The following is a 25,811-nucleotide window of genomic DNA, read 5'->3' on the forward strand; positions in this document are numbered from 1 at the left end:
GTCTGGAACTGAGAGAGCCAATACCAAGAGTGCAGATGTTTTCAAACAGCAAAGTCTGCCAGGCTCCAGATTTGAAAGAGGCACTCCCAGTGAAAAATTTAAAAGAGGTTGGAAGAGGGTGCATTCATCTGTGGTGTGGGCCAGGTAAGATTTATCATGACAGACAGGAAATGAGGCTTAGTGGTTGCTGGTGCCAAATCAAAGGGCAGCTGGAATTCAAGTTTCTTTCTTGTGGTCTCACAATCAGTATCTGAAAGTTTTGCTTAAAACTGGTGCAACCAGTGTGGAAAACAGTATGGAGATTCCTCAAAAAATTAAAAATAGAAATACCATAAGATCCAGCCATCCTACTGCTGGGTATCTATCCAAAGAACTTGAAATCAGCAATTCAAAGAGACCCATGCACCCCTATATTCATTGCAGCATTATTCACAATAGCCAAGAGGTGGAAACAACCTAAGTGCCCATCAACTGATGATTGGATAAAGAAGATATAGTGTATATATATACAAAATACATACTACTCAGCCATAAAAAAGGATAAAATCATCCCATTCACAACAACATGGATGGACCTTGAGGGTATTATGTTAAGTGAAATAAGCCAGATAGAGAAAGACAATCTCTGTATGACTCCACTCATATGTGGAAATTAAACACATGGACAAAGAGAACAGATTAGTGGTTACCAGGGGAAAGAGGGGGTGGTAAACTATCATAATCTCAATCAAAAGTAAAAATGAAAGAGTTTTGCTTTGTTCTGTTTTGTTTCATAATTGCATTTATAATTGGGAGTGGTAGGAATATTTGAAGTCATTCCTTTAATTGCATCATTCAATACAAGGTTTGAATTTATAATTAAAATAAATTGTGAAATGGTAACTAAACATTTCATGAATGAAATATGTAGAGCTAAATTGAAAATCAAAGATTGTGAATCCCTAGTTGAAAATATATAATCTCAAGTAATCAGGAGAAGTTAGCATAGTATCATGCAATACCAGAGTTTCTTTGCTACTAAGAATGATTTGGCATAGTTTCGTAAAAGCTCAGAGCCACCTATAATTAGGGTTTAATCTAAAATTTCTGCTGGAAAGTTACTTTAAAATATTAAAGTTTGTGTAGATTAGACATTATCTTCCTTTCTCTTCAGCAGTGCTAGCCAAAATAAGGATCCTGCCTCAGAATATTTCTGCAACAGAAAGAGAAGAGAGAAGCTTTAGCAGAACTAAAGAACCAAGACAAAGCTTTATAAAAAAATGTCAGTGTTCATCATCTCTCCCTTATTTAAATCCCACCAAAATGACATTTAAAATAGGGTATACACAAAATAATAAAGAGAATGAGATAATTCAAATTTTTAAAGACTTTTTAGAAGATGCAAAATGCATGGTGGAGAGGGAAATAACTCAGTATATCAGGGAAACTGGTAGCACTGAGACGAATTTCTGATGTAACAATAACAAAAATGAAGTGTGACATTGGTTTAGTTGCCAGATAGTGTGGTGAGCAACTAATTAAATTAAAGAAAGTGCATAATCCATTGTAAATCATTTAATAAAAGATTTGTGACAACTTAGAAGGCAGTAATGTACTGGACAAACTTCAGGCCAAGAAATTGAAAACCAGAATATTAGTAGAGTGGTTTGTTTTCATTGGCTTTATCTGCAAGAGAGTGCATAAAAGAGATGAGCTCACTAAAAAAACGGCCAGCTTGCAGTCAGAAATAACAGGAAAATATTAAGAACTCTCCAGGGGTCTGAGATTATATACTACTTGCCAGCTAATTAGATAGCCTGACAGTTTCATAGGTGGATATTCTTAGATGACACGTGACTTTTGGGTGAGAAACAAAGTTATAGAAATAGTAGTAGCCAGAGCATCAGCATTTTGTCCCAGTTTCTCGAGCCCCATTCTCACAGGGTACTGGGAAGAGAGCCCGATGGCTTCGGCACATGCAATGGGTTGAATTACAGGAAAGCAACTCTGAGCTTAGGAAATGCAAATATGTTACTATCGATAGACGGTAAACATACTTGTTCTTTGCTCTTGAGGAGACTTTTATCTTCATTATCTCTGACAGTAAGCACGTCTACACTTTGCTCTGGAGGGAGGGCACTATATTTTCCAAGGATGTTAGCTATATAAACATCCTTGAGAAAACGAGGAGGACTAAAGGGCAATTAGTGTCTCCCTCATGAGGTGTGCAAAAAGGCATAGACCCATGGAAAACTGTCTTCCAATAACAATAGGATCCAAAAATTCAGAGACTTATAGGTCAACTTCCTATTAATTGCAAACACCCAAATACACAATTGAGAAAATATTTGATTGACAAAGGCAACTAAAACTCAGTCTTGTGTCAAAAACCAAATTTGTACGCCAATTGGCAGACACTTTAATAAATCCTTCTCTTGAATGAAATGACTCAGTGAAAAAAATCAATAAATACATGGCTCCCAGAAGCAAATGAGTAGGCTGAAAATAACCACAAAAAAGTCTAAAGAGCCAAAACAAATTTTGGATGTGTCTCGTGGTACATGGGACTGACTCGTATCAAGTGGATAAAAAGCTAAATTTTCAGAGAATAGTACTGCAAAAGCAACCAGTCTGGACTAAAAGACTGTGATTGTTCAACCCAGGAAATGGTCCTTGGACTGCCGGAAGATGAGAAGAAGGCTGTGAAAATTCCTCAGCCACCAAGGAGGACATATTCTCCAATGTTCTCTTCAAGTGTAGCCAAGTAGGGTAATGGACAGACCACAGACTTCTGAGGGTGAAGCCACAGCCACCAAAAAACTATGAACTAGTGAGCTTCTCCCAGGGAAAGAGACTGGAGTCACCATGGAAATTACCATCTTTCCCATGGTGACTGCAGAACTCCCATGGTGGTGTGAATGTGCTATTCCTTCTATTCTTGCCTGTGTTTATCTTTGTTATTCTCATCTCACTGCCTTTATTCTCTCCCTCTTCCGCCATAATGTATAGGGTGTAGGGGAAGCAAATAATTTGTGTGCGACTTTTTTTATGTGGTTGTTTTATTCTAGGTCTCTGGAGCAAGAAAACCCATGGAGACCTTTATTTGAATCTGATGTCATAACTAATTATACTTAGTCCTGTCCTCCCTGGAGAGTGGGTAAGTATACTTGCATAAAGAAAAAAGAGTGCACCAAATATTTTTGAAGAGAGTTGACTGTGGAACACTCTGTTATTATTTGTACATACCTGTTCCCACTTCCTGGAGAAGGATATACTTCCCTGGTCCCAGTGACATCAGATGTGGCCTTGTGACTTATTTTGGCCAATGAACAGTAAGCAAGAGAAATATATGTCACCTCTGTACAAAAGCTTTATGAGCAAGGGCATTGTTTCACACTATTTCTTTTTTTCTCCCATGATGAATGCCAAGTTCCAATTGGAGGCTGCTCTGTCAGATTGGATCTGGAAAGAAGTAGGATATGAGACAGAGCTATTCCAATGTCACAGCTAATATATAACTTTCATAAGAAAGAAACCTGTGCTGATTTAAGCCTCTGAGATTTGGGAGAGATTATGACAGAATAGCATAGACTATCCTATTGTAGTAGCTCTGTACTGTGTCAATTTAGCTATGCTAAAACTAGATGTATTAATACACTCTTCTCTGGGTGGTTCTGGGTTAGAACAGGACGCGAGAAACGTGCATGAGATTTGGAAGACAGAAGTAAAGCAATAGCCAGCATGCACTGGTGGTATGACTGGGACATGGGCACTGTTGCAGCTTGCACACATTGTTGCTCACGTGCTGGCTTACCTTGTTGAAGTCCCTTAGAAGATGGGCTGGGAGCTCCTCCAGCTGGCATCAGATCTTTTGTCTCCTCAAAGTCCTATGTCATGTGTGTGCAGCTTCACGGCAAAGGATCCCATCTCCTCCTGCAGGTTGCCTGCATTGAGAGCTTTCAGATGGTGATAGATGAGTTAAAAATCAAGTTTGTCCTTGTGAATTACAAATTTGAACTCATGGGTTCCAATTTTTCCTTTCTCTTCCCCACTAGAATTTCATAGACTTCATCAGTTCTCGCAATTATTGAGGTCTAAACCCTGGAAAGAATCGATTATCCTATACAACTTGTGTTGGTTCTCTCTGATTGAACCCGAACTGGTAAACCTGACCCTCTCTAGTCATAACTACTCATATAGTATTGCAAAAGGCTCTACATTCCTTATTTCTATACTTTCCAGTAATTGTTCAGGGGAGGCATTACTATTTGTGATTTAGAGATGCTAAACCTGGGGCAAGAAATGTTGCTTTCCAAAGGTAAAATAACTAGTGAACCACAGGGCTTGTATTTGAATCCATGTTTTTGACCGTCTTCTTTAAACTATACTGTGCTTCTCATTACAAAAACTTTGTTCATTAGTAGTGACAATGCTTTGCTGATCTACAGCATTTCCATCTAGAAGTCATTTTGCACATTTTTACTGCCAATTTACAACCATTTTTCAAAATATGGAATACAGAAGTGAACTTGTATAGCAAAACTGTGCACCCATTTTAGAGGCCAAATAACGACAGAGGAAAATACGACCCACAGAATATTACTTTGCATGCTGCAGTGCATTTACACACAGTAATGAAGGCTCTAATACCAGCAGGAGAGAGGAAAGTGACAGTGAACATTAGCACCGAACTCCTGTATTCTTTCTCAGTGGAGCATGAAATAAAGCATGTCATCATGTCAGCATACGCTGGGAAGGATTTGCTTAGCTCCTCGTCCTTTCAGTACAGTGAATCTGCTTCATGGTGAGTCAGATTCTCCTCCATTGTGACTCTTAGACCTCCTCATTTCTTTCCCTGTTCAATCCTCTGCCTTTACAGATCTACTGCAATACTAAATTGCTACCTTGTCAGGAATCTGTACAAGCCTTTTAAGTTTCAAATATGACTGTGAAGTTTTATGAAAGGAAGATTATTAAAGTACCACAAAAATTTCATTTCATAAGACAGAAAAGACGTTAAGCCATCAAAAATCATCTTCATCAGCACTGTCCTTCTTATCTACCCACGCCATGTAAATAATGGTATTATTATGTTAATGTTAATATTAATCCTAAATTCAATTTCAGATTATAGTAACGCTAGTAACTAAAAACTGCTAATAATGTTCATTTCAAAAATACCTGACATATTTTTTCTGTAGTAAAACAAAAATATTGCCATGTCAGGTGAAGATTCTAGGCCTCACATATACAACCCATTGGTAAAATAAGGCAGTGAGTTTGGATCATCTCAAAACCACATTTCAGGACGTACATTTCATGACAACTTATTTTTCTAAGCTTTGTCTCATTCCTTGCATAATTATTTAGCCCTTAAAATAACTAGTTCTATGTTTAATAATAGAGAAAATGTCATTTTATTCTGATTCTGTTTTAAGATTTCACAAAACTATACTGGACAAGTTAGCAGAAACACTAAGAAAACTCATTGTAGAAAAGAAGTTCTATTAAAAAATAATTATCACAGGATCACAATATTTGAAGTTAAAACAATAAAGGATTCCAACTTATTCTTTATATTTTAAGTTGACTAAATTGCTATTTCCACTCTACGTGTCTTTAAGGAACATTTTTAATACATAGTTTAAAGTTAAAACTATACACAGGGCCAGCCCTGCTGGCCTAGTGGTTAAGTTTAGAGCGCTCTGCTTTGGTGGCCCAGGTTCAATTCCCGGGAGTGGACCGACACTGCTCTGTTAGCAGCTATGCTGTTCTCGTGGCCCACATACTGAAAAATAGAGCAAGATTGACATGGATGTTAGCTCAGGGCAAATCTTCCTCAGCAAAAACAAACAAACAAACAAAAAACAACCATATGCAAATTCCAGCCAAGTTGGAATATAGTTCAAATATATGTATCAAGGAAAAAGGGAAGAAGTGTCTAAACAGGATCTTAGAGTCTGGAATGTATGTAATATGTTCAAAAGACAGTGAAGAGATGCTTTCTCATATACAATAACCTTCAGTAGATAAAATTGTGCTTCATTAAACATTGAAACCACATGATTTTAAGTAGATATACTGATGGGGAGAAAAGTGTTCTATGATCATATAAACTTAGAAAACTTCCTTATTGCATGTCTATCTCATGGGTTTACAGTGCATTTTGATAAAAGTCTTGAGGGTCTGCGCTGAAGAAACTTACATGATTTCCTTAACTAATATGGTTTGCACTTGGAATAAGATGATACTGTTGACTCAATGAAATTTCATTTCTTACCCAAACAATTAAAAGTGCTTCATGTTGGGGCCAATCCAGTGGTGTAGCGGTTAGGTTCGCATGCTCTCCTTCAGCAGCCCAGGGTTTGCAGGTTTGGATCCTGGGTACAGACCTACACACCACTCTTCAAGCCATGCTGTGGCAGTGTCCCACATACAAAAAATAAAGGAAGATTGGCAACAGATGTTAGCTCAGGGCCAATCGTCCTCACCAAAAAAAAAAAAAAAGAAAAAAGTGCTTCATGTCAATAGATTCATCTCTAGGTGAAAAGATTATCCATATAGTAAGCCAAATAAGTGAAATAGTGAATTATTTGAATGGTATTTCTGTGACATTCTCATGTTAAGAAATATATTTTGGAATAGCTGGATCATATGGTAGTTCTATTCTTAAGTTTTTGAGGACTCTCCACACTGTTTTCCATAGCAGCTGCACCAATTTACATTTCCACCGTGTACGAGGGTTCCCTTTTCTTGACATCCTCTCCAACATTTGTTATTTCTTGTCTTTTTAATAATAGCCATAATGATGGCATAAGGTGGTTTTGATTTGCTTTTCCCTAATAATTGGTGACATTGAACATATTTTCATGTGCCTGTTAGCCATCTGTATATCTTCTTTGGAAAAATATCTGTTCAGATCCTCTGCTCACTTTTTAATTAGGTTATTTTCTTTTTTGGGTTTTAGTTGTATGAATTCTTTATATATTTTGAATATTAACTTCTTATTGGTGAATGGTTAAAGAAGATGTAGTATATGTATGTGTATATATATATATATATATACACAATGGACTGCTACTCAGATGCAATAAAAAGATGAAATCTTACTGTTTGTGACAACGTGGATAGACCTTGAGGGTATTATGCTAAGTGAAATAAGTCAGATAGAGAAAGACAAATACCATATGATTTCACTCATATGTAGAAGATAAAAACAAACACATAGATACAGAGAACATACTGGTGCTTACCAGAGGGGAAGAGGGTATGGGTGGGGCAAAAGGAGTAAAGGGAGTCATTTGTACTGTGACAGATGGAAATTAGATTTTTTGCAGTAAACATGATGTAATGTATACAGAAATTGAATTATAGTGATGTAAGCCTGAAATCCCTATAATGTTATAAACCAATGTTACTTTATTTAAAAAAATGTTAAGAAAATTTAAAAAGAAACATATTTTGATTTCTTTGAAAGTTCTATCCTTGAACTGCACTTTGTTTTCTTATCTCAAGCCATAAATAATTAAATCAAATGCCTAAATGGTTCCTCCATTTAAGCAAGGCTATTTGACAGATTTTCTCAAAAACCATAAAATATGTATCACATTTGAGGCATATAATTCCACAGATAGTGGAAATACCAAGTCTTCACTAAAATTAAAAAGCAATGATAATTTTTTTTAAACTTCTCTAGGGACCAAAAAACCCCCCAAAGCTACAAATATTTAATTTGAAGCCTGATGTCCAGATATAAAATGGCAGCAGGTGAGATGGACAATGATTTAGGGTGTGTTTTAGAGATGGCCTTTAGTATTTTAACGAATTAACCAAGTATAGCAAGTCCATTCTTTCCTTTTTTTGATTTCTGAAAAAGTACATTGCTAGATGCTGATTACCCATTTTGTTGTTTTTTTTTTTTCTTTTTAAAGATTTTATTTTTTTCCTGTTTCTCCCCAAAGCCCCCCGGTACATAGTTGTATATTTTTCGTTGTGGGTCCTTCTAGTTGTGGCATATGGGACGCTGCCTCAGCATGGTTTGATGAGCAGTGCCATGTCCACGCCCAGGATTCAAACCAATGAAACACTGGGCCACCTGCAGTGGAGCGTGCAGACTTAACCACTCGGCCATGGGGCCAGCCTCCCATTTTGTTGTCTTTTAATCATATCACGAAATGAAGCACAAAAGGATCAGAAAAGCCTATTTCTCTGGATCCTGCTTTTTAACGTTTATTTTATTTTGATAATTCAGTGAATACTCCTAAATAGATAGAATACATTGGAAGTTTAGGAAACCTTTCTTTGGTGAGGTTATATTTATAGTAGCCTCAAACACTCTGAAATAGAGCTATTTAAACAATCGTCAATCCATGATTACTTAGTACAAAAGTTATTGAAGCATGATATGTGTTTCCTGGAGGAAATAGGATCTTTTGTCATACTTTTTTCCACAGTTGAATATTCAATGCTTAAGAAACATATTTTGTATTAGGTGTGTTACAGAATGTATTTCAGGATAAATTTAATTTGAGTCTATAAAACAAATACACCTAATCATAATATAGAGCAGCCCCACTGACTAGATATGTGGTTTTTGCTTTTTAAAAATGTCTATTTTGATGCTACAGAATCTTTAAAATTAATAGAATACATTTCTTCATTGAGTTATAATATTGAGCAGTTGCTGAACTCATTATTCTTTAATAAAAAGTGAAAACAAAAATCTTTTATCTGATAAAGCTCTGTCAAATTTTATGTATATGAATATTTGCAACCTTTAGTAATTACTAGAAAATGATCTAAATGTTTGTGTATATTCTTGACTATTCCTGGTTTTACTCTGACTAGTTGTTTGGGGTTCAAAACGCACTATTCTAGATTTGCTTTAAGTTGATCTTTCTTTTTGAATGAAATAGAAAATAATTCCCACTAATGTTATGTTTGGTATTCGGAATTGGTCAAAATCTTTGACACTTTTTAAAAAATTTGACACTTTAAATAAAAAAGAGAGAGACTTTAAAACTACACATCTCAAAGTGTCCAAATCTCAGATATTAGCTTACTAAATTTTGATTCACCATAAGAGTTATAGTTCAGTAGCTACTGTGAATTTCCTAACCAGATTGTGGCTATACAGTATTGGAATGATAAGGACCAGATGCTGTCTCAACAGCAGGTCTTGAATGAGAAAAATTAGCTCAGCTTCTGCAGTCTTTGTTTTTCAATCATCACATATTCACATCACAGCTGGGAATCAAAGGGGGCCACTCATTTCAGCTGGCCCTTCTGCTCTTTATATTTTCAAGAGAAAAACATATTGACCAGAAACCAAGGTGCTCACACGTATTTGACCTTTAAAAGAGAATGAATCCTTGTAAGAACCAGATAAAAAAAGCCATATGATCTATTTTCTTTCTTTCAAGTTGGCAGCTTGGTTCAGAGAAATGTGTTTCTGTATGTCAAGCAACATTTGGGGCCCATTTTGGACTTTAGAAGTAAATCACATTATTTTGATATGTTGAAAGATTTTAGATAATTAGATAAAACAGAACATAAATTAGTTCCTTTTTCTATTTTAAGAAATAAACTTACAAGAGTTGAGTTAGCTGTAGATTTGTAAGACAATCTTTTTCCTCTGGTTATCAATCTAAGAATAGAAAGACATACAATTTCAATTGCAAGATTAGGAAAATGTGATTACAGATTATACCTCCAAATACCTGAAAACTGAAAGAATGAAAGTAGTTTGGTCCATGCTCCTTGTAGCCGCCCCTGACACAGGAAGGGTTAATAATCACTGGAAAAGGCTTACCAACAAACTGTGACCCACAGGTGAGAAGGCTGGTTAGCCAATGACGAGTAAGACCTCCAGGGGGAGGCAACCTAAGACAGGCATCGGCTACCTGGGGGCACAGATGGAGACACGATATCGATATTGGAAGCAGGAGGGGCTGTTGCCTAGGAAGCCTTGCCTGCTCGGAGATAAAAATATACGAGCACAGCAATAACATGATAATACCAAAACGGAGGCCGAGGGAGGGCTCCTTGAGAAATCACTAAGAATTCTTGGCATTCGCTAATTACTTCATCCAGAACACCTGTGTATGTTTAACAGATGTAAGCTATGTATATATTGAAACGCTGGTTATAATAAACTCAGAATGGCCATCAGCCCTCTCCGCATCTATCCTGATGTGTACATTGGATTGTGACACTGACACTCCTATTTATTTTCTAATTTTCAACCCTTGATGAAACATTAATAAAAGATTTAAATATATTTATTTTCAAGATTCCAAGTAGGATTCATGATATCTTCTCTAACTAAAAATTGCTCACTTTTTATGTAAAAGTTACTTATCACTAAACAAGGCATATAAAACTGTACTTCTTAAGGAAACATCAATGCCTATCAACAGTGCAATTTGGGGAATCTGTAACCAAGGCTGTCTACTAAGTACATGGGAGCATTATACTTAGGAACAACAATTAAAGTGTGGTTAAATAAATCATATTAACACAAGTCAAAAGCTACATAGTACTTCTGTGTGTGTCTACGCATGTGTAGACATGCAGAAAAAAAACCGTGATAGACTGAAGAATCAAATTTAGTTACCAAAAGTTGCAAATATTCATAAACATACAATTTGGCAGAGCTTTATCAGATAAAAGGTTTCTGTTTTCACTTTTTCATTACAGAGTTCAGTGACAGTACTCAATGTTCTAAGTTAATGAAGAAACGTATTCTATTAATTTTAAAGATTCTGTAGTACCAAAATAGACATTTTTTTAAAAAGCAAAAATCACATATCTAGTCAGTGGGGCTGCTCTATATGATGATTAGGTATATTTGTTTTATAGACTCAAATTAAATTTATTCTGAAATATTTAAATATATATTCTTCCCATATCAGTACATAAAGCTGTTTCATTCATTCTAACAGCTACATATTATTATGTAAAGACATTATTGTAAATCTTTCCTTCACTTATAGTGAATGCATAGAAATTTCTGTCCCTTTTCTGTTTCAGTGCTCATTATTATCTCCAAATACTAGTAAATTTTACTGAATTAACTGTTTTCCCTTGGTCAGTTTTGGATAATTCCAAGAATTTATTCTTTGTAATAATTTATGCTTTGTAATGAAAAGAAAAGTATCAAGTCAATGTGGCACAATTTTCTTCTCCCCCACTACTTGCACAAAATTGACTATCAAAGATATGAGATTCAGAAAAATATGAAAATCTAAAAGCAGGCTTTACCACACTTTTTTTTTTTGGTTTTCCCAAAATAAACTCATGATGCCATTCTTTCATGCTGCTCATGACATTCTACAACTCAGTTCTTGTCCTGCCATGTTTTCCATTTTGCTATGAGCATTTCCTTGCCCACTCAAATACTTACGGAAGGGATTTCGGAGACCTCCTTGAAGCTATGTCTCTCTCACCAACCATGCTCAATAAATAATGGAGTCCTATATATTCTTACTCCAAAATAGTTTTTGTTTTCTCTCTTTCTACTGCAACTACTCTACCACACCATCATGTCTTACCTAAAATACAATTATAATTGGTTTTCCTCTTTCTAGGCTAGTTTCTACACCTCCATTGATTTCAGCATAGCATAATGAAATTAGTAGTTCCAGAGTGAATTGATCTTTTTATCTGTCTTCTCCATCTTCGTAAATAATAGCAACTTCATTAATTGTGGAAACTTGGAAATCAAATCTTGAACCCAAGCTCACTCACAACCAAATGTAGTCCATCTGGAAATTCCTATGATTTTACCACAACTCTGTATTTTAAAGCTATACTACATGTTTAGTTACCATTTTATTGGGAGCTACTCTTGTCTCTGACCTGTCCTGCTATAATGGCCTCCCTTATGCCCTCCAATTCTTTCCTCCACAAGAGCTAGAATGATATTTTTAAAAATGTGATCTTGATCCTTTTGATACTGGCAGTTAGCCAATGATGATTAAGTAGTTAGTAACTAAAGCGTTTTTTCCATTTTGCAATTCCTGATTATAGCTTTTAGTCATTCACACACTCATTGTTAACTGTGCTGTTTAGGAAGTATGCTATCTGACTCCCACTAGGCACCTATAGATAACACCTCCCTGACACCTGGGTCACCATGGTAATGGGTGTTTGAGCAGTTTTTCAGGAATTAGAACCCTTTGTCTACTTCAGGCCAGTTGAGACCAATAACCCATCAATTGGGCCTATGCAGATATCCAACAAATGACCTTTTGACATCAGGAGGCTAAAAACTCCACACTCAGATCATGCTAATACCACCATTTTGTGAACACGCATCCTATGAAGAGCCATGAAGTCTGCCTATGCTTGCACAGATCATCAATTACCTCACCTTTCCTCACCTCCAATCACTTATCTCCACATTTCAGACCACTTTGCCCTCTATACCATAAGTATCCCTGAGTCCCCATTATTGGGGTGGCAGATTTGAGACTCATTCTCTCATTTCCTCACTTGGCTGCCTTAGTGAATAAACCCTCTCTCTGGGGCAATCTCATCTCAGTGTTTGGCTTTCTGAGCAATGAGTAAGAATGAACCTGGTTTAGTAACACTGTCATATTTTTCTTAATACCTTTTGATATATTTCCATTGATTTTTGCATGTACGCAAATCCCTAAGTAGATTCACCATATCCTGAATAATAGGATGCTTGTATGCCATGCTCTTTTACTTCCAGTACCACAGCCATATCAGATTGCCTCTTTTTTCCTAAAAGGCTTCTTAATTCTGTTTATCATCTAGCTTTTTCACAGGATTTTTTTTCCACTGAACTTCTCTTAAAACATTTTATTTGGCCAAGGGCCATTTGATTTTCCTCATTTTAAATGGTGCTTCTTATGTAGAATCTGATTTGGTCTACTGTTCAGTGAACGTACAAGAGCATGAATATTTCTTCAAAACAATTTCATTTCTCTTTCATTTGGGACACAAGATCACAGTATCTCTCCCTTTTTTGAGTATAGGCGTTATCATGGGATGTTGAGATTTCAGACTTCTATTCCTTACTTGAAATTATTATTTAATTTTATTCAGTTTCATAGGCACAAAGAGTGGATTACCACTAGAGTCACTTCAAAATATAGATGGGCTTTGGCACAACAATTTTTACTGCTTGGATAACTACTTCTGATATTTGTGGAATGCTGATGTTCCAGTGTCATGATAGTCTGTTTTAGTAGAGTTCAGCAAAACGTTATAGGTTGAAGATGAGAGGAAATAAAATTCTACAAATCTTTAGAGTTAATGTCTTTCTAATGAAACTACTAAGTTACTATCAGAAAGAATGTAGCTTCCCAGTATAGCATTTTCTCTACCAACAGCCATTCAAAAGCACAAAGATTTTTAGAAGCTTACTTTTGAAAAGCATTAGAAAGCCAATGATTATCAATCAAAAAAGTAATTCATAAAAGCATCTCCAACAAAAACATAGTCAATGAAGGGAGTATAAGAAAATTAAAATACAAAACAAAAACAAAAATCTATGTCTACTGAGATTATGGAACATTGCATTTGGGGGAGGAAGAAGTTAAAGTAGCTGAACTGGAATCCATTTCTTTCCTGAACACTGAGGGTTGGGGATCTCTCTGAGAAGGCAGGTGACTCAGTCCAATCTCCTTGCAGTTACTTTATTTATTTGGAAACTAATAACTAAGAAACACTAGTAGAGAGGGGCAATTGAGAAAGGAAAGGAAAGGGTCACAATAAAGGTGCATTATCAAGTAAGTTACTACCATTGGCAATTGGAGATTAATCCCACTGGGGAAACTTGAGGGATGGTATAGATCACAAGAGTCAGGATTTTCTGACCTGAAGGACGTAGAAGCTTGATATTTATTCATGTAACATCCACTGGTCTTGTCTGAGGGCTGCCCCAGGTTGGGGGTTAATTGCCCAATAATATCAGCTTGTCCTACACACAAGCATAGATGGCAGGTTCTTGTGGCCAGAGGAATACCTCAGGCAAAGAGTTTGTAGTAGGGCTGGGTGTATTAAACAGTAATAAATGGTAAATGTTGAGGTGTATGAGCGTGGCACAACAGCATCTCTTACACAAGCTCCCCTTGGGAATCTAGGATTTAAAGCATGTGTAACGGTCTAGCATAGGATTTATGGTGTTGATATGTGTTTGCTTCCTTTTGGCCAAACTAGCACATGAGAGCAGAGAATGCATTTATATTTGAGTAAAAAACTGACACACAGAAAAAGAGGATATAGCAGGCCAAAAACATCCTGTGTATGAGACAGACTGGGAGATAGCCAAGTTGATTTATTGATAGAAATTTTAAATCCCTTGATTGTATTTAACTGAATTACACTATGCTAGCTTAGGTCATCATATTTCCACTTTCCTGAATGCATTTCATATGCTATAAAAACTCCCTCAGTGGCCTTAACCAAGAGGAATTACTCAGACTGTAATCAGCCCTAATTTCCAAATATAATGCTCAGCCACTTGTTGGCCAAGAATAAATTTCTTCAAAATAAATATTGCTGTAAACATTGTAAGTCCAGCTTTTAGTAGTATTGCCAAACAGTTTACAACTGTGGAGGTACCGGTAAATACTACTCCCAACACTACATGTGAATTTCTGGGGCTCTACTTCATCATTTGCATATAGCATTTTAATTCTTATGTTTTAAATGCTCTGTAGATAAGTTGTGGCATCTTACTTTGGCTTTAATTTATATTTCTCTGGTTATTAATTAATTTAAACATCCTTTCATATGTCTGGGCTGTTTGTATTTACTTTTTCATAAAGTGCCTATCGAAGTCTCTTGTCCATAATTTTTTATTAGATCTTCTGCCAAATTTCTTATTGATTGACAACAACTTCTCTGTATAGATTGAAATGTGTTACAAGTGATCACTTCCATTGACTAGATTGCATTTTCAATCACTTCATTGCCGTTTTATGATTAGAAGTTCTTATTTCTTTATTTTAATATAATTTGGTTGTTTTTATTATTTACTTCATGGTCAGTACATTTGTATCCTATTTAATTAATCTTTCCCCATGCCAATGGCATAAAGTTATTGTGTAACAAGATTGTCTAGAAACTTTAATGTTTTGTGTTCATATTAGATCTCTTATTTGTCCAGGGCTGATTTTTTTGGTTGGTATAAGGCAGGGAGGAGTCTCCAGGGCTCTTTTAACCCCAATCCTTCTGCACCACTGTTATCCTACATCTTCCCTTGATGGTTTGTACCCATTTCTTTCATCAGTCTCAGGTTTTCCTCTTTCTACTTTTAAATTCTGGTGTAGAGTTTTGTCCCAAGCATCATCACAAATAATTCATGGGAAGTAAATTGAGTGAACTACTGCCTGGGCGAAATATGTGGATTTATAAAGTGCATACATATGTTATTCAAGGTTGAAAGGCTTTTTCCTTCAGAACACTAAAGATATTGTTGTATGTCTTCTAGAAGCTAACCTAGATATTGGAAAGTACAATTCTATTATAAATTTTGCTCTTGCCTGGTTGACATTTTATTTCCCCTTTATGGAAGGATACAAGATTTTTTTTCATTACTAAAATTTTACTATCAAAGGCTTTTATCTTTTCTGAAATTTTATAATGTTTATTATTTATTCTTATAAACATGATAAGCTATGATTTAATATGATTATTTCATACATAATCACATTGATAAAAAAGGAAATTGACAAGAGTGGTGAGGATATTTAAAATTTAATAGTGAATTCCAAGGAACATAAAGATCTTATAATAACTTAAGTATCCATTTTGAGAAATGTGTAGAAATTCATACTTGCAGAGTTTTGACTAATATACAGCCAATATATTTCTAGTATATAGAAAGGATTTCACAACAAGTTCTATAATGACATAACTTCTATGACTCATTATTTTAGCAACAGATTAAAATATGCAAATTTTTGGACTCAGGAGCAAAGATTTTTGACTTCTTCTTAGCATCTTATTCCTAAACTGCTGTGAGATATATTGTCCGTTAGTACGTAAACCCAGAAATATTCATTGAGGTCTTGTTGTGGTAGGTACTGAATTAAATTAGACAATCCATGCAAAGTGCTCCTTACAGAGTCTGCAATATGGTAGTATTTAAACATAAGATGCCCTCATCTTCTTTTCTGAAATATCTTAAAACAGTTCATCAACATTCTCATTCATGTCATTACCACTCTCTGAAATGAAGACAAATATTGTACCATCTCTCCTCCTTTACAGCTCTAATTGATAAATGACACAATTTAAATGATCTATGTAACATCAGGTTATTAGAAAGGGTTCACATCACCAAACACTTAAGCTTGTCCTTTCTCTTGACAGAAGCATAAAATTTATCACTGTCACTGTGGGATAACTTGAGAGACATTGGAATATCTCATCTGCAAATATCTGTTATATAACCCATTTCATTGGGCTAAATGATTTATCAAATATTTTGTTTATTCAAAAATGTTTAGTAACATTTACTATGTACTAGGCACTGTGCCAAAAATTTGGGACACTAGAAAAACAGAATAAAACTATCTCTGCTTTCATTCCTCCATGAAGCAGATTCAAACTAGATGACAGACATTAACCAAACAATTACTGAAATGTAACAGTTGAGATTTTAGTAAATGATATAAGGAGGAGTGTTGTGAAGATACAAAATAAATGGAGCTGACTGTTGTATACAGGGTCATGGACACGCAACCCTGGCACCACAAGTTGCAGATGTAATATGGGATGTATTAAGGGGAACTTGCAAGTAGAGTAGTAGTAGAGTGAATGCAGTCTGCTGAACTCTCATTATTCTACAGCCGAGGCCAAGCATGGGTGCTCTGTATGCATCCTGGCCAAGGCTTTAGTAGAGAGGAACCACCCTGGGTGCATAGCCGACATCACTCTGAGAACAGACCTCATCCCCACAACCTTGTTACTAAGGGTAGTCCAAGAGGGACTGGGAACATCTATACACAAGCCACAGGTCAAGAGATCCCCAGGCCAAAGAATAGCATCCAAAGGCCCAAGATCTGCATCTCAAGAACATGTTCTTCATATCAGGACACATCCTTGATGCGAGGCACATTGACATTAGCCAATGGCATTGATTTCTCCCCATAGACTCTATAGGTCAACTGAGCCAGTTCTTGGCAAAGTTACCAAAAAAAAGGGAAGTAAACAAGGCTCCAGGACCATCCTATGTTGTCTTATCACTGATCTCATACGGAAGTTCTCCTCTTAGGAATTAAGATGAATCTGGATGAAAGGAATTACATAAACAATAAAGTGAAGGTGATAAAATAGGTGTTGGGAAGAAGAGCATTTAGGCAAAGAGAAATGCATGTACAAAGAGTAAGACAAGACAGCATGACACCTCAAGGATCAACAAGAAGGCTAGAGGGTTGGAATGTAGACTGTAGGAATAGTGTGGTACACAAAGCTGGTAAGCATGGAATCATGTAACATCTCCTATTGTCCAGAGGAAATTATGGTGGCTCAGACTGAGGTGGTAGTAGTGCACGGGTTTGAGAGATATTTAGAAGGAACATTTTAAAAATACAAGTTGTTTATAATGTCATTATTCTGTTCAAGTTATCGATAGGCAATAGTTCTGATAAAAATAATTAAAAGAGCTATACATGGCTGTTGGATTGGGTTGAAATCTTGGTTGGAGAAAAGGTACTGCTCTTCTGTCTTACTCACGTAACTAGTTTGGAATCTGTGCATGTGTTGCTGAAAAGACATGGATGAATATGTAGCTTACCATGAACCAATGCTGGAGGATTCTTGCTGGTGAATAGGATTCATTACGGGTTCATCTCCAGAGGTGAAGGGAATAGTCCTTGGCATGTAATTAAATCTTCATACTTATAGATAAAGAAAAGCCTGCATTATCAGGAGGTAGACATATGATTTACTGTCCAAACAAGGACATTTTTTAGAATGAAGGTGGAAGCATGATTAATGCTTACTTAAGATTATCAGTTATATGACAGCACTGACTCAGACAAATAGGGACATATGGCCTCCTTAGGTAGCAAATGTTGCTGTCATTCTTAATAGCTAAACAATTGTGCATGACGATGACTGAAATATTGTATTTGAACATGAAAAGGTCTTTGCCCAGCTAATCAGTGTTCCTCTATCTCAAATATGCTAGAAGTGTTATTATAATAATTTCCTATTCATTTGGAATGGTAAATGAATAGGCTAATTTTCTACTCACATAGGTCTAGAATTTAAGTGACAATCAGCTCTGTGGAAATACTCAGAGTACTCTAAAGCGATTTAACTCCAGACTTTTCAGATTTATTGTATAAATATCACTTTGAAAATAGAAACTATTTTAAATAATTAAAACTCCTAAGAGATTGTAGTTTTAGAGTTAAAGCTCTGATAATATGACACATTATATATAAATGAGGAAAATATGATAAAAAATTAAGTTACTATGGAGATGAGAAAAAATACGAGTCAATTTGTTGCAATGCTTCATTAATTTGCTGATGTCCAGAAATCAACTGAAGATTAGCCTAAAACAAAGGTACTTTCCTCAGCAGTCATCTTAGAGTTACCTGGTTTAAATGGCTGTTTAAAAAAATGACATTATCTTTCCTTATGAATAAGATTCTAAAAGAAATGAAGTTACAAAAGTAGATGAGACATAAGAATCCAAAAAAAGTAAAACTGCTTCTTAAACTTGGGACCTCTTCCAAAGTAAATAAGCATATTTGGAAAAATAAAACAAATTTTATTTATCTACCTTTATGTTTTATGATCTTGGTTAATTCTCAGCTTCAAATCTGGATTACAGAAAAAGAATAGAGTAGCTGTTCATCAAAAACCGATATACATAGGAGCTGGCCTGGTGGCACAGCGGTTAAGCTCCCACGTTCCACTTCAGTGGCCCGGGGCTTGCCAGTTCTGTCCCAGGTGCAGACATGACACCACTTGTCAAGCCACGCTGTGGTAGGCGTCCCACATATAAAGTGGAGGAAAATGGGGACAGATGTTAGCTCAGAGCCAGTCTTCCTCAGCAAAAAGAGGAGGATCAGCGGCAGAGGTTAGCTCATGGCTAATCTTCCTCCAAACAAAAACAAAAGCAAAAACAATATATAGATCACATATCTTGCTAGATGATAAAAAAGTAAGACATATTCTGAATTGATTGGCAGACATATTGGATTTTGAATAATAAAATATGCCAACAGTAAACCACACACAATTAGATCCACTGAATGATTTTTATAAGCAAGATATATAATAAATGTTTTCTAAGACTTATAAATGTCACTTTATAAACTAAACCAAGGGACAGGGACAGTAAAGAAAAATGCCGCTTCACTAATTTCCTATCTTAGATGTACAATAAACCATGTAATATTTTTTCCAATGTGAAAAAAATATGCTTATTTATGTTACGTAATGGTTTGAATAGTGTACCCCAAAATTCATGTCCACCTGGAATCTCAGAATGTGACCCTTTTTGGAAATAAGGTCTTTTCAGATGTAGTTAATTAAGATGATTTCATACTAGATTAGAATGGGCCTCAAATCCAATGACTGGAGGCCTGATGAGAAGGTCATATGAAACCACACACATAGAGAACACTATGGGAAGATGGAAATAGAGGCTGGAGAGATGCGTCTACAAGCCAGGAATGCTACTGATTGCCGACAACCACCAAAAGCTAGAAGAGAGGTGTTAAACTAATTAAAATAGGAGGCCATTAGACTGAGGTGATTCTAATGCTTTAGTAGCTTTGATAAACAAACTAGAACCTAAGCCTGTAAATGCCTCAAGGCTAAGAACTCAAAACCTAAAGACATCCAGTCACAGTCAATCAGGCTTTTCCAAATAAGGCAACCACTCAAGCTGTAGACAATCAAATCATTTCCTTGCTTTGCTTCTGCATCTTTTCTATGAAAGTCTTACCCCTAGCTCCTGTCAGTGCAGAGCTTCTAACCACTTCCAGTTTGGCATTGCCCAACTCAAACTGATGTTTGCTTAAATAAACTCTTAAAAATTTAATACATGCTTCAGTTTATCTTGTAACAGAGGCCTGGTACAGTTTCTGTCTCAGAGACTCTAGAAGGAACCAACCCTACCAATATTACGATTTCAGACTTCTGTGTTCCTGAATTATGAGAGAATAAATTTCTGTTGTTTTAAGACATCAAATTTGTAGTAATTTGTTATGATGGCCCTAGGAAACTAAGGCATATTGTTTCTTCAGAGTCAGGAAGCATTTATTTACCCCAGCCGCTAAACTGAGGGCATAGGATGTCAGTAAATTTCAATAGATTTGGACAAGATTTAATGACTCCTAAGCAAAGAAAAGAGGAATAAGTCATGGTTCTTGTCCTCAAGATAATTATAGGTTCTTCAATCCTAGTACACCATTTAGAAGAAAGAAAAAGTAAATAAAATCATAGTACTCCAAATGTAGTTCCTACAAAAGCCTTTTTATCTTAGAATAAAAGTATAAAATAAATTACTACATGGAAGAGGATTAATATTTTTAGGTCCTAGATACATATCTGTGAGTTCCTCTCCAGAAAAATTATACTAGTACTGTCAATAACACCACACACTTCCCATCAAAGCTATTATCGTAACTGTCTCACCTTTTCCAATATTAACACTAATTTCATATATGTTTAGAGACAAAATCATGTTTTATTTCATTTGATGTATTAAGTATTGAGTTATTCAACAGATATTAGGCTTTTGTATTTCTTCTATAATTAGTGGCATAGCATATTTATATTACTTTTCTATTGTAATTTTGGCTTTTTGTTTATTAGCATGAACTCATATCTAAAAAGGATATATTATTGCAATTTATGTTAATGATTATGGCACTATTTTAACAAAGTTTAATGTAGTTTACGGTTCTTGACGTAACCACTCAACATCTCCATTTGGAAAACTATTTGACATTTCAAATTTAACATGTTGAAAACCACACTATTGTTTCCCTTCAAAACTAAACTACCCAGAGTTTTCCCATTTTCAGTTCAAAGTATTTCCATCCTTTTAGGTGTTCAGGCCAAAAATCTTGTGTAGTATAATAAAAAAAAAAATGATCTTTATCATGAATTCCTGGCACAGAGCTTCTAAAACCCTTGGAATTTCCTGAAGGATAGGAGTGTTTTTTATTATTCATAAGGAATGACTTTCATTCTAAGTGAGTTATGCTCATAAGGTGACTCTTGGCTGCTGCCTAGGTAGCTTCAGGACAGTAAAAACAACCAGGTGATTACAGGGTTAGAGCTTTCACAACCTCCCCCACCTTACAGGAGGGGAAAGGGGCTGGAGATTGAATTCAATTGCCAATGGCCAATGGTTTAGTTAATGTCCACTTAATGAAATCTTCATAGAAAACTCTAAGCTAAGATTTGAGAGCTTCCAGGTTTGTGAACACAATAAAGTTGTGGGCAAGTAGCATGCCAGGAGAGGGCACAGAAGCTCCACGCAACCTCTCCCCATACCTTGCCTTATCATCTCTTCCATTTGGCTGTTCTTGAGTTATTTCTTTTATGATACACTGTTAATCGTTAGTAAAGTGTTTTCCTGAGTTTTGTAAATATTCTACTGAATTATCAAACCTGAGGAGGGTTGTAGGAACTCCTGGTTTATAGCCAGTTGATCAGATATAGGGATTGGTCCTGGGACTTGTGACTGGCATCTGAGGCGGGGGCAGTCTTATGGAAATGGGCTCTTAACTGGAGGAGTTTGTACTAACTCTGATCAGTTTCTGTCAGAATCGAATTGCTGAATATACAGTAGGTGTCAGAGAAGTGATGTTAAAAAGACACCACATTTGTGGTGTCAGAAAGAACTTGAGATCTTGGTATCATCCTCAACTCCTGTTGTCTTAGTGTGTTTGGGCTGCTCTAACAAAAATACCATAGACTGGGTGGCATAAACAATGAACATTTATTTCTCACAGTTCTAGAGGCTGGGAAGTCCAAGACCAAGGTGTCTGTAGATTTGGTGTCTGGTGAGCACCCATTTCCTGATTTATAGACAGCTCTTTTCTCATTATGTCCTCACATGGCAGATAGGGTGAGGAAGTTTTCCAGGGTCTCTTTTATAAGGACATAAATAAGGAGACTCCCGCTCATGACCTAATCATCTCCCTGAGGCCCATCTCCTAAAACCATTACATTGGAGGTGAGCATTTCAACATAAGAATTTTAGGGGGACACAAACATTCAGTCTACAGCACCTAAATTTCTCATAAAACCCACATTCAATTTGACAGGAAATTCTCTGCCCTTTACACCTAAAAGTTATCCAAAATCTAATCACATCTACACATCTTGCTGTCAATTCTCTTTAGCATATTAACCATTACAATTTTAAAGTTATCTTTGATAGCTCCTACATGTAAATCATCAGTGGGTCTGTTTCCAGGCCACAAATTTTATATTTGTTCTTTTCCTTGATATGCCTGGAAATAATTGTTTATATGGCTAACATATTGTATGGCAAATTACGGAGGACAGGGATAATGTTTACCTTGCTCCGACTAGGCAGATAAAGTATAGGATATCACTGTGTTCTGATCTGAGCCACAGCTGATTCAAGCCTGGGTTATTGTTTTGTAGGGCTCTTTCCACACAGTTTGTACCAGATCCTAGGGTATGGTCTTCCAAGTTTCCTGACTGAGATCCTGGAAGATATGAACTCAAATATTGCTTCCTCAGCACCATGAGACTCCTGATATGTTCATTCTACCTTTCACCTGCTTTGCTTTCCTTTCTTATACTATTACAGTTAAAAAATTTGACCAATGCATTGAGGGAAAAGCATTGGTCTGTATTAGAGCACTGTATACATTGGAATCTGTATTAGCTGCCAGGGATGCTGTACAAAGTACCACAGACTGGGTGCCTCAAAAACAGAAATGTATTTCCTCACAGTTCTGGAAACTAGAAGTCTGAGACTGAAGTGTTGATAGAATTGGTTTCTTCTGAGGACTCTTTCCTTGGTCTGTAGGTGGCTGTCTGTTTCTAGGATCTTCACATGGTCTTTCCTGTGTCTTCCTACCAATCTTGTCTTCTTATAAAGATATCATTTATATTGGATTAGGGCCCACCCACATATCGTATTTTACTTATATATCTCTTTGAGGGCCCTATCTCCAAATAGTCATATTCTGAGGTACTGGGGGTTGACTTCAATTTATTAATTTTGGGGGGACACAGTTCAGTCCACAAGAATACCTTAATCCTCTCCTTCCAAATCCTGGCTGCCTCTGCATCTCTGGATTCCAATTTTTCTCTTCCAAGTCCCATGAAATTGCCAATTTTCTGATGGATTCTCTGCCATTTAGTGGTAACTCTATGTTCAGGTCCTCTGTTTGGATTTCCAACTTCTACCCTGTCTCTGAGAGAATAGGCAAATCTTTTGTGGAAATCATGTGAGCAGAATATATGCTTATCTCACTACAGTTCATGTTTTATGGGATCTTGGCTCTTCACGTCTTGTTTGGCTCATCAGTTCCCCAATGTTCACATGTGTGTGCACACACACACACCTACATATATAAAATCTGTCTTCTCTAGTTTTTCCTGGCAGGAGTGTTGATATGCATTGAGTTACTCCACAATATCTAGAAATGAGAAAAGCCATACATGCATACATAATTAAAGGCCTATATTAAATACATTAGAGTGGATAATTATAGGAAGAGGGAGAGAGGAGGTTGGATATAGGTATGTGTGTTACTTGGCTTTTGTACCAAGGAGATGGTGTGAGCCAATAATGGTAGTGTACTACGAAATTTTGATACAATAAATATAAAAAAACCATACATAATATAAAGATCTAAAGTAATATAGGGATGCACGAGAAAAAAATGACCATCACACATAGTCTTATGTCTGTTAATATTTGGGGGTATAAATACATAAAATAAGGTTTCCTCTACATTTGGTTTTATGTTAAAAATGCTATTTTTAAACTCTATTTTTTACTTTAAATCTTGAGCACTTTTGAAAGTCAATATTCACAGAGCCTTTTTATCTTTACTAAAGTAAATACATAGTACTTCCAAAAACTCATCTCCTCTTCACAAACGCAGCAGTCAGAGTGGCTAGTTTTAGCACTTCCACTAACAGAAAGACACACATGCACACACAAAGCTGGCTTTTGTTCTTCTTAATCCTCACCCTGAATATAAGGTTAGGCCTTTGCCCTGATACATGAGGTTTTATAACAAAGGAATGGTCTGAATGGTCATCATCAGGGAGAGGAAATGTTTCATTTAACAAAATCAAAATGTTCCAGTGGAAAGAGTTTAGGATTTATTTTTCTTTTCAGTCAGTTTGTTCTCAGACGATGCTGAAGAGATAAATTATCTGAGTTTCTAGGCCATGGAGGCAAATCCAAATTGTGTGCACTGACTCAAAATAAATAAACGAGAAGACATTGGAAAAAGAGAGAAACAGGAAAATAGAAAATCCTTTATTTGAGAGAAAGCACTATAATATGAACACTCTTCAGTCTGTCTGTTCTGAGCTGAAATGTCTGCCAATCTGTGCTCTGGGAACTGTTAGGTTTATATTTCTTCTTTCATTATTACCCTAGCTTTGTGTAGTTTGCCTGCATCTACAGACCAATAATTACCCACAGGCAGAATGCTGGAATAATACCAGAGTCTAGTTTTCTTTCTCCAGGAATCTCAGTCTTATGCCACTGGTGTACGATGTCGGAGACCAGTTGTTATATATATTTTGCAGTTTTCTTGTTTACAGTGAGAGGTTATATCTAATTCTTGTCATTCCATTGTGATCATTAATTAAAATCCATAACTACATTTTTATTCATTTAGAATTTATCTTGGTGCAAGATAAAGATGAACTTACAGATGAATTTTGGATTATTGACAACTGCCATCCATTTAACTTGTGTCCCCCTTTGTTTATTTAAGATTTGTTTTTGTTCCCTTATTTTAGTTCAGCATATTGTGCATATCTAGTCTTAAAGAAATGTCTGGATATTTCATATTTTATGGATATTTTAATCTTGTGTGGTTAATAATGATGCTTACTCAATATCTTATAAAGAAAATATGTATATTTTTCCGCATAATTTATCATATAAGAAATCGATGTTGAATTTTTTAAAATGCCTTATATTATTCTTCTTGAGGTGTTTCATCTATTTGAATTTTTTCTTTAACCTATTAGTGTGATATACTAAAAATATAGTTTCCTAATCTTGAATCATATTTTTGTTTCTGGAATAAATCATCTTTGTTAAGGATAACGTTATCTTTCTTATATATTAGGTAGTATTTATTCATTTGTATTCATAAATAATATTGGTCTGTAATCTGAGCTATTTCATTAGGCTTTGGAGTTAAGATTTTGATGACCTCATAAAATGACCTGGGAAGTTTTCCAGAATGTGCCTTACTCTACATTCTTAAGAGTGTTTGGCAATTTCTTTTTGATATGATTATCTGATAGAAAACATAAGGAAAAAAAGACAACTATTTTGGTTTCATACTTTTTGTGACAATTACCCTTGGACATCATTTGCAATGTATTCTAATGACACAGTTCTCTCAATATTTCTTTCTTCTGTTCACAACTATTTTGCTATGTTCTCTCAGTAAATTATTTTTTTAATTACCATTTTTCTTTTTATGACTTCTGTTTTGTTCTTGCTTGAATTTGATAATAGTTTGTTTAATTTTTTGTTCCCAAGGAACACTTGGTTATGCTTGTTTTCTTAATTCATATATTTGGGCTTACATCTTTCTTAATTCTTTCTTCTAGTCTATTTATTCTATTTTATTATA

Source organism: Equus caballus, chromosome 26 (genome assembly GCF_041296265.1).
Source record: "Equus caballus isolate H_3958 breed thoroughbred chromosome 26, TB-T2T, whole genome shotgun sequence".
Taxonomy (NCBI): domain Eukaryota; kingdom Metazoa; phylum Chordata; class Mammalia; order Perissodactyla; family Equidae; genus Equus; species Equus caballus.